We start from the raw sequence: 10,930 nt of genomic DNA, 5'->3' as shown, positions 1-10,930 counted from the left end.
CTCAATGAGCCTTGCCCGAGACACGGTACCCGGGAACGACCCGCCACTCACTTGTGGAAAGATTGTGCCATCATTAAGGCTTTCAAGAATTCTAATACGTTTGATGGCAATCACGGCCCGGGTGGCGGCTCAGGATCTGGTTTTCAGGGAAACCAGGGCGGTTATAACCAATAGCAATCTGGTCAAGGAGGACAACAGCAGCAGCAGTCGGGTTATCAGAGCCATCCGAAGCAGCTGAATAGTGGGCAATATCACGTGTTCAACACTAGCTTGCGCAAACATGATCAAAAACTTCATAAGAGGGCTATAAACTCTGTTGAGCCAGCAGTCCCTCGTTATTTGAGGTGGTCAGAACAGCCCATTGTCTGGAGTAGGGAGGATCGCCCTCCCGAGGTTGATAATCCGGGTCAACTAGCCTTGGTGGTGGCACCGCAGGTCGGTGGATATAAATTAACTAAGGTGCTCATGGATGGAGGTAGCAGCATCAACATCCTCTATTACGAGACCTTTCGGGGAATGGGTTTAACTGACAAAAATTTAAAGACATCCAACACCGTTTTCCATGGAGTGGTGCCTGGTAAGTCAGCATACCCCGTCGATAAGATTGAGCTTGAGGTGGCCTTTGGAGATGAGCATGATTCTAGGGCTGAGAAGTTAACCTTTGAGGTGGTCAAAATCAAGAGTCTGTATCATGCTTTATTTGGGCGGCCGGCTTATGCCAAGTTTATGGCACGGCCGTGTTATGTTTATTTGCAGCTCAAGATGCTAGGTTACAAGGGCACCATTGTTGGAAATATGCCCTAGAGGCAATAATAAAAGCATTATTATTATATTTCCTTGTTCATGATAATTGTCTTTATTCATGCTATAATTGTGTTATCCGGAAATCGTAATACATGTGTGAATAACAGACACCAACATGTCCCTAGTAAGCCTCTAGTTGACTAGCTCGTTGATCAACAGATAGTCATGGTTTCCTGACTATGGACATTGGATGTCATTGATAACGAGATCACATCATTAGGAGAATGATGTGATGGACAAGACCCAATCCTAAACATAGCATAAAGATCGGTTAGTTCGTTTGCTAGAGTTTTCCAATGTCAAAGTATCTTTTCCTTAGACCATGAGATCGTGTAACTCCCGGGTACCGTAGGAGTGCTTTGGGTATACCAAACGTCACAACATAACTGGGTGACTATAAAGGTAGACTACGGGTATCTCCGAAAGTGTCTGTTGGGTTGACACGGATCAAGACTAGGATTTGTCACTCCGTATGACGGAGAGGTATCACTGGGCCCACTCGGTAATGCATCATCATAATGAGCTCAAAGTGACCAAGTGTCTGGTCACGGGATCATGCATTGCGGTACGAGTAAAGTGACTTGCCGGTAACGAGATTGAACGAGGTATTGGGATACCGACGATCGAATCTCGGGCAAGTAACATATCGATTGACAAAGGGAATTGCATGCGGGGTTGATTGAATCCTCGACATCGTGGTTCATCCGATGAGATCATCGTGGAGCATGTGGGAGCCAACATGGGTATCCAGATCCCGCTGTTGGTTATTGACCGGAGAGTCGTCTTGGTCATGTCTGCTTGTCTCCCGAACCCGTAGGGTCTACACACTTAAGGTTCGGTGACGCTAGGGTTGTGAAGATAGGTATATGCAGTAACCCGAATATTGCTCGGAGTCCCGGATGAGATCCCGGACGTCACGAGGAGTTCCGGAATGGTTCGGAGGTAAAGAATTATATATAGGAAGTGCTGTTTCGGCCATCGGGACAAGTTTCGGGGTCACCGGTATTGTACCAGGACCACCGGAAGGGTCCCGGGGGTCCATCGGGTGGGGCCACCTATCCCAGGGGGACCCATGGGCTGAAGTGGGAGGGAACCCAGCCCATAGTGGGCTGGGGCGCCACCCCCCAAGGGCCCATGCGGCTAGGGTTGAGGGGAAACCCTAGAGGGGACGCCCCTTGCTTGGGAGGCAAGCCCCCCACCCTAGGCCGCCGCCCCCCCCCCTAGTAGATGCCATCTACTAGGGCCGGCGCCCCCCCTTGGCACCCCTATATATAGTGGGGGAGAGGAGGGACTTCATACCCCAGCCCCTGGCGCCTCCCTCTCTCCCTGTTACGTCTCTCTCTCGTAGTATAGGCGAAGCCCTGCTACAGTGACGCCCTGCATCCACCACCACGCCGTCGTGCTGCTGGATCTTCATCAACCTCTCCTTCCCCTTGCTGGATCAAGAAGGAGGAGACGTCTCCCGTCCCGTACGTGTGTTGAACGCGGAGGTGCCGTCCGTTCGGCGCTTGGTCATCGGTGATTTGGATCACGTCGTGTTTACGACTACATCATCACCGTTCTTTGAACGCTTCCGCACGCGATCTACAAAGGTATGTAGATGCATCCGATGACTCGTTGCTAGATGAACTCCTAGATGGATCTTGGTGAAACGAGTAGGAAAATTTTTGTTTTCTGGCAACGTTCCCAACAGTGGCATCATGAGCTAGGTCTATGCGTAGTTCTTCTTGCGCGAGTAGAACACAATTTGTTGTGGGCGTAGATTTGTCAACTTTCTTGCCGTTACTAGTCTTTTCTTGATTCAGTGGTATTGTGGGATGAAGCGGCCCGGACCAACCTTACACGTACGCTTACGTGAGACCGGTTCCACCGACTAACATGCACTAGTTGCATAAGGTGGCTGGCGGGTGTCTGTCTCTCCCACTTTAGTTGGAGCGGATTCGATGAACAGGTTCCTTATGAAGGGTAAATAGAAGTTGACAAATCACGTTGTGGCTTTAACGTAGGTAAGAAGTCGTTCTTGCTAGAACCCTAATTCAGCCACGTAAAACTTGCAACAACAATTAGAGGACGTCTAACTTGTTTTTGCAGCAAGTGGTTTGTGATATGATATGGCCAAAGTTGTGATGAATGATGAATGATCTATATGTGATGTATGAGATGTTTCATGCATTGTAATAGGAATCACGACTTGCATGTCGATGAGTATGACAACGGCAGGAGCCATAGGAGTTGTCTTTATTCTTTTATTATGCCTGCGTGTCATTGAGAAACCCATGTAAGTTACTTTACTTTATTGCTAAACACGTTAGCCATAGTAGTAGAAGTAATAGTTGGCGAGCAACTTCATGGAGACACGATGATGGAGATCATGGTGTCAAGCCGGTGACAAGGTGATCATGGAGCCCCAAGATGGAGATCAAAGGAGCTATGTGATATTGGCCATATCATGTCACGCTTATTATTTGATTGCATGTGATGTTTATCATGTTTTGCATCTTGTTTACTTAGAACGACGGTAGTAAATAAGATGATCCCTCACAATAATTTCAAGAAGTGTTCCCCCTAACTGTGCACCGTTGCGACAGTTCGCTGTTTCAAAACATCACGTGATGATCGGGTGTTTTATTCAGACGTTCACATACAACGGGTGTAAGACAGATTTACACATGCAAACACTTAGGTTGACTTGACGAGCCTAGCATGTACAGACATGGCCTCGGAACACAGAAGACCGAAAGGTCGAGCATGAGTCGTATAGAAGATACGAACAACATGAAGATGTTCACCGATGTTGACTAGTCCGTCTCACGTGATGATCGGACACGGCCTAGTTGACTCGGATCATGTAATACTTAGATGACTAGAGGGATGTCTAATCTAAGTGGGAGTTCATTAATAATTTGATTAGATGAACTTAATTATCATGAAGTTAGTCTAAAATATTTTACACTATGTCTTGTAGATCAAATGGCCCACGTAGTCCTCAACTTCAACGCGTTCCTAGAGAAAACCAAGCTGAAAGACGATGGCAGCAACTATACGGACTGGGTCCGGAACCTGAGGATCATCCTCATAGCTGCCAAGAAAGATTATGTCCTACAAGCACCGCTAGGTGATCCACCCGTCCCATAGAACCAAGACGTTATGAACGCCTGGCAGACACGTGTTGACGACTACTCCCTCGTTCAGTGCGGCATGCTTTACAGCTTAGAGCCGGGGCTCCAAAAGAGTTTTGAGAGACATGGAGCATATGAGATGTTCGAAGAGCTGAAAATGGTTTTTCAAGCTCATGCCCGGATCGAGAGATATGAAGTCTCCGATAAGTTCTTCAGCTGTAAGATGGAGGAAAATAGTTCTGTCAGTGAGCACATACTCACTATGTCTGGGTTACATAACCGCTTGTCTCAGCTGGGAGTTAATCTCCCGGATGATGCGGTCATTGACGGAATCCTCCAGTCGCTTCCACCAAGCTACAAGAGCTTTGTGATGAACTTCAACATGTAGGGGATGCAGAAGACCATTCCTGAGTTGTTCTCAATGCTGAAATCAGCGGAGGTAGAAGTCAAGAAGGAACATCAAGTGTTGATGGTCAATAAAACCACTAAGTTCAAGAAGGGCAAGGGTAAAAAGAACTCCAAGAAGGACGGCAAGGACGTTGCCGCGCCCGGCAAGCAAGCTGCCGAGAAGAAGCCAAAGAATGGACCCAAGCCCGAGACTGAGTGCCTTTATTGCAAAGGGAGCGGTCACTGGAAGCGGAACTGCCCTAAATACTTAGCAGACAAGAAGGCCGGCAAAACAAAAGGTATATGTGATATACATGTAATTGATGTGTACCTTACTAGTGTCCGTAGTAGCTCCTGGGTATTTGATACCGGTGCAGTTGCTCACATTTGTAACTCAAAGCAGGGGCTGCGGAATAAGTGGAAACTGGCAAAGGACGAGGTGACGATGCGCGTCGGGAATGGTTCCAAGGTCAATGTGATCGCCGTCGGCACGCTACCTCTATATCTACCTTCGGGATTAGTTTTAAACCTTAATAATTGTTATTTAGTGCCAGCTTTGAGCATGAACATTGTATCGGGATCTCGTTTAATTCGAGATGGCTACTCATTTAAATCCGAGAATAATGGTTGTTCCATTTATATGAGAGAGATGTTTTATGGTCATGCTCCTACGGTGAATGGTTTATTCTTTATGAATCTCGAACGTAGTGCTACACATGTTCATAATGTGAGTACCAAAAGATGTAAAGTTGATAATGATTGTCCCACATACTTGTGGCACTGCCGCCTTGGTCACATAGGTGTCAAACGCATGAAGAAGCTCCATGCAGATGGACTTTTAGAGTCTCTTGATTATGAATCATTTGACACGTGCGAACCATGCCTCATGGGTAAGATGACCAAGACTCCGTTCTCAGGAACAATGGAGCGAGCAACCAACTTATTGGAAATCATACATACTGATGTGTGCGGTCCAATGAGTGTTGAGGCTCACGGTGGCTATCGTTATGTTCTCACCCTCACTGATGACTTGAGTAGATATGGGTATATCTACTTAATGAAACACAAGTCTGAAACCTTTGAAAAGTTCAAAGAATTTCAGAGTGAGGTTGAAAATCAACGTGACAGAAAAATCAAGTTTCTGTGATCAGATCGTGGAGGAGAATACTTGAGTCACGAGTTTGGCACACACTTAAGAAAATGTGGAATAGTTTCACAACTCACGCCGCCTGGAACACCTCAGCGTAACGGTGTGTCCGAACGTCGTAATCGCACTCTATTAGATATGGTGCGATCTATGATGTCTCTTACAGATTTACCGCTATCTTTTTGGGGCTATGCTTTAGAGACTGCCGCATTCACTTTCAATAGGGCTCCGTCGAAATCCGTTGAGATGACACCGTATGAATTATGGTTTGGGAAGAAACCTAAGCTGTCGTTTCTAAAAGTTTGGGGATGCGATGCTTATGTCAAGAAACTTCAACCTGAAAAGCTCGAACCCAAGTCGGAAAAATGCGTCTTCATAGGATACCCAAAAGAAACTATTGGGTACACCTTCTACCTCAGATCCGAAGGCAAGATCTTTGTTGCCAAGAATGGGTCCTTTCTAGAGAAAGAGTTTCTCTCGAAGGAAGTAAGTGGGAGGAAAGTAGAGCTTGATGAAGTATTACCTCTTGAACGGGAAAATAGCGCAACTCAAGAAAATGTTCCTGAGGTGCCTGCACCGACTAGAGAGGAAGTTAATGATAATGATCAAGATACTTCTGATCAAGCTCCTACTGAAATTCAAAGGTCCACAAGGACACGTTCCGCACCAGAGTGGTACGGCAACCCTGTCTTGGAAATAATGTTGTTAGACAACGGTGAACCTTCAAACTATGAAGAAGCGATGGCGGGCCCGGATTCCGACAAATGGCTAGAAGCCATGAAATCCGAGATAGGATCCATGTATGAAAACGAAGTATGGACTTTGACTGACTTGCCCGTTGAACGGAGAGCCATAGAAAATAAATGGATCTTTAAGAGGAAGACTGACGCGGATGGTAATGTGACCATCTATAAAGCTAGGCTTGTCGCTAAGGGTTATCGACAAGTTCAAGGGGTTGACTACGATGAGACTTTCTCACCGGTAGCGAAGCTGAAGTCCGTCCGAATCATGTTAGCAATTGCCGCATTCTATGATTATGAGATATGGCAAATGGACGTCAAAACGGCATTCCTTAATGGTTTCCTTAAGGAAGAATTGTATATGATGCAGCCGGAAGGTTTTGTTGATCCTAAGAATGCTGACAAGGTGTGCAAGCTCCAACGCTCGATTTATGGGCTGGTGCAAGCATCTCGGAGTTGGAACATTCGCTTTGATGAGATGATCAAAGCGTTTGGGTTTACGCAGACTTATGGAGAAGCCTGCGTTTACAAGAAAGTGAGTGGGAGCTCTGTAGCATTTCTCATATTTTATGTAGATGACATACTTTTGATGGGAAATGATATAGAACTCTTGGACAGCATCAAGGCCTACTTGAATAAGAGTTTTTCAATGAAGGACCTTGGAGAAGCTGCTTATATATTAGGCATCAAAATCTATAGAGATAGATCGAGACGCCTCATAGGTCTTTCACAAAGCACATACCTTGATAAGATATTGAAGAAGTTCAATATGGATCAGTCTAAGAAGGGGTTCTTGCCTGTGTTGCAAGGTGTGAAATTGAGCTCAGCTCAATGTCCGACCACGGCAGAAGATATAGAAGAGATGAGCGCCATCCCTATGCCTCAGCCATAGGTTCTATTATGTATGCCATGCTGTGTACCAGACCTGATGTAAACCTTGCCATAAGTTTAGTAGGAAGGTACCAAAGTAATCCCGGCAAGGAACACTGGACAGCGGTCAAGAATATCCTGAAGTACCTGAAAAGGACTAAGGAAATGTTTCTCGTTTATGGAGGTGACGAAGAGCTCGTCGTAAAGGGTTACGTCGACGCTAGCTTCGACACAGATCTGGATGACTCTAAGTCACAAACCGGATACGTGTATATTTTGAATGGTGGGGCAGTAAGCTGGTGCAGTTGCAAGCAGAGCATCATGGCGGGATCTACATGTGAAGCGGAGTACATGGCAGCCTCGGAGGCAGCACATGAAGCAATATGGGTGAAGGAGTTCATCACCGACCTAGGAGTCATACCCAATGCGTCGGGGCCAATCAAACTCTTTTGTGACAACACTGGAGCTATTGCACTTGCCAAGTAGCCCAGGTTTCACAAGAAGACAAGGCACATCAAGCGTCGCTTCAACTCCATCCGTGAAAATGTTCAAGATGGAGACATAGAGATTTGTAAAGTACATACGGACCTGAATGTAGCAGATCCGTTGACTAAACCTCTCCCTAGGGCAAAACATGATCAACACCAGAATTCCATGGGTGTTCGATTCATCACAATGTAACTAGATTATTGACTCTAGTGCAAGTGGGAGACTGTTGGAAATATGCCCTAGAGGCAATAATAAAAGCATTATTATTATATTTCCTTGTTCATGATAATTGTCTTTATTCATGCTATAATTGTGTTATCCGGAAATCGTAATACATGTGTGAATAACAGACACCAACATGTCCCTGGTAAGCCTCTAGTTGACTAGCTCGTTGATCAATAGATAGTCATGGTTTCCTGACTATGGACATTAGATGTCATTGATAACGAGATCACATCATTAGGAGAATGATGTGATGGACAAGACCCAATCCTAAACATAGCATAAAGATCGGTTAGTTCGTTTGCTAGAGTTTTCCAATGTCAAAGTATCTTTTCCTTAGACCATGAGATCGTGTAACTCCCGGGTACCGTAGGAGTGCTTTGGGTATACCAAACGTCACAACGTAACTGGGTGACTATAAAGGTAGACTACGGGTATCTCCGAAAGTGTCTGTTGGGTTGACACGGATCAAGACTGGGATTTGTCACTCCGTATGACGGAGAGGTATCACTGGGCCCACTCGGTAATGCATCATCATAATGAGCTCAAAGTGACCAAGTGTCTGGTCACGGGATCATGCATTACGGTACGAGTAAAGTGACTTGCCGGTAACGAGATTGAACGAGGTATTGGGATACCGACGATCGAATCTCGGGCAAGTAACATATCGATTGACAAAGGGAATTGCATGCGGGGTTGATTGAATCCTCGACATCGTGGTTCATCCGATGAGATCATCGTGGAGCATGTGGGAGCCAACATGGGTATCCAGATCCCGCTGTTGGTTATTGACCGGAGAGTCGTCTCGGTCATGTCTGCTTGTCTCCCGAACCCGTAGGGTCTACACACTTAAGGTTCGGTGACGCTAGGGTTGTGAATATAGGTATATGCAGTAACCCGAATATTTTTCGGAGTCCCGGATGAGATCCCGGACGTCACGAGGAGTTCCGGAATGGTCCGGAGGTAAAGAATTATATATAGGAAGTGCTGTTTCGGCCATCGGGACAAGTTTCGGGGTCACCGGTATTGTACCGGGACCACCGGAAGGGTCCCGGGGGTCCACCGGGTGGGGCCACCTATCCCGGGGGGACCCATGGGCTGAAGTGGGAGGGAACCCAGCCCATAGTGGGCTGGGGCGCCACCCCCCAAGGGCCCATGTGGCTAGGGTTGAGGGGAAACCCTAGAGGGGGCGCCCCTTGCTTGGGGGGCAAGCCCCCCACCCTAGGCCGCCGCCCCCCCTAGTAGATGCCATCTACTAGGGCCGGCGCCCCCCCTTGGCACCCCTATATATAGTGGGGGAGAGGAGGGACTTCATACCCCAGCCCCTGGCGCCTCCCTCTCTCCCCGTTACGTCTCTCTCTCGTAGTATAGGCGAAGCCCTGCTACAGTGACGCCCTGCATCCACCACCACGCCGTCGTGCTGCTGGATCTTCATCAACCTCTCCTCTTCCCTTGCTGGATCAAGAAGGAGGAGACGTCTCCCGTACCGTACGTGTGTTGAACGCGGAGGTGCCGTCCGTTCGGCGCTTGGTCATCGGTGATTTGGATCACGTCGTGTACGACTACATCATCACCGTTCTTTGAACGCTTCCGCACGCGATCTACAAAGGTATGTAGATGCATCCGATGGCTCGTTGCTAGATGAACTCCTAGATGGATCTTGGTGAAACGAGTAGGAAAATTTTTGTTTTCTGCAACGTTCCCCAACAACCATCACGGTGCATGGAAGTCGAAAGGTGGCCCTGGAATGCGAAGAAGGCGACGCAGCTTATGCTGAGTCTGTCTGCGCAGTAGAGGAGCTCAAATTTTATCAAGATAACATTGACCCAGCGGATATGACCTCCCTCAAGAAGCCAACCACGGAAGATGACCCGGCGATGAAGTTTAAGTCGGCTGCTGAGACCAAGCTTGTTGATTTTACTCCGGGCGATTCATCTAAGCAGTTCAGCATCAGTGCCAACTTGGATCCTAAATAGGAAAGCGCACTCATCGAGTTCATCCGTGAGAACCGGGACATCTTTGCATGGAAACCTTCTGACAGGCCGGGTGTACCGAGAGGACTCGCTGAGCACACTCTTAATATTGATCCAAAGTATAAGCCGGTCAGACAGTTTCTTCGGCGATTCAACGAAGAAAGACGGAAAGCAATTGGAGAGGAGGTCGCACGGCTCTTAGCGGCCGGATTCATTGTTGAAGTTTTTCACCCGGAGTGGTTGGCTAACCCGGTGCTCGTACTCAAGAAGAACGGCACCTGGCGGATGTGTGTGGATTACACGGACTTAAATAAGGCTTGTCCGGCTGATCCTTTCGCTCTCCCCCATATTGATCAAATCATTGATGCTACGGCGGGTTGTGCGCGTTTGAGCTTTTTGGATGCTTACTCTGGTTATCATCAGATCAAGATGGCAGTTAAGGACCAGGAGAAGACGGCTTTCATCACTCCGTTTGGAGCCTTTTGCTATGTATCTATGCCTTTTGGGCTCAAGAGTGCCCAGGTGACTTATCAGCGGTGTGTACAGAACTGTCTCCACAATCAGATTGGGCGTAATGTTCATGCTTATGTGGATGACATAGTGGTGAAGTCCAGAGAGAAGGAAACCTTGATATCTAATTTAAAAGAAACCTTTGATAATCTCCGGGTTTACAAGATGATGCTTAACCCGGAGAAGTGTGTATTTGGTGTACCTGCAGGCAAGCTTTTGGGATTTCTGGTCTCAAACAGGGGCATTGAAGCTAATCCGGAGAAGATCAAGGCAATTACCTCTTTGGCTAAACTGCCGTGTATCAATGATGTTTAGTGACTGGCGGGTCGTGTTGCTGCTTTAAGCCGGTTCATAAGCCGGTTAGGTGAGAAGGCCCTACCGTTGTATCAGATGATGAAGAAGGCAGACACCTTTATCTGGAGTGATGCTGCTAATGTTGCTTTTGAGGATTTAAAGAGGCAGTTGTCTGAGCCGCCGGTCCTTGCAGCTCCTATTGACAAAGAACCTTTGCTGTTATATGTGGCTGCTAATTCACGAGCCGTCAGCGTTGCAATCGTGGTGGAGCGCAAGGAGGCTGGTAAGGAGCATCCGGTTCAACGGCTGGTTTATTACGTCAGTGAGGTGCTCATCGAGTCGAAACAAAGATATCCTCATTGGCAGAAGCTTGTT

The sequence above is a fragment of the Triticum urartu genome, chromosome 6 (assembly GCF_003073215.2).
Source record: "Triticum urartu cultivar G1812 chromosome 6, Tu2.1, whole genome shotgun sequence".
Classification (NCBI taxonomy): Eukaryota; Viridiplantae; Streptophyta; class Magnoliopsida; order Poales; family Poaceae; genus Triticum; species Triticum urartu.
The sequence above is the reverse complement of the archived record's forward strand: the minus strand, read 5'-3'. Positions refer to the sequence as shown.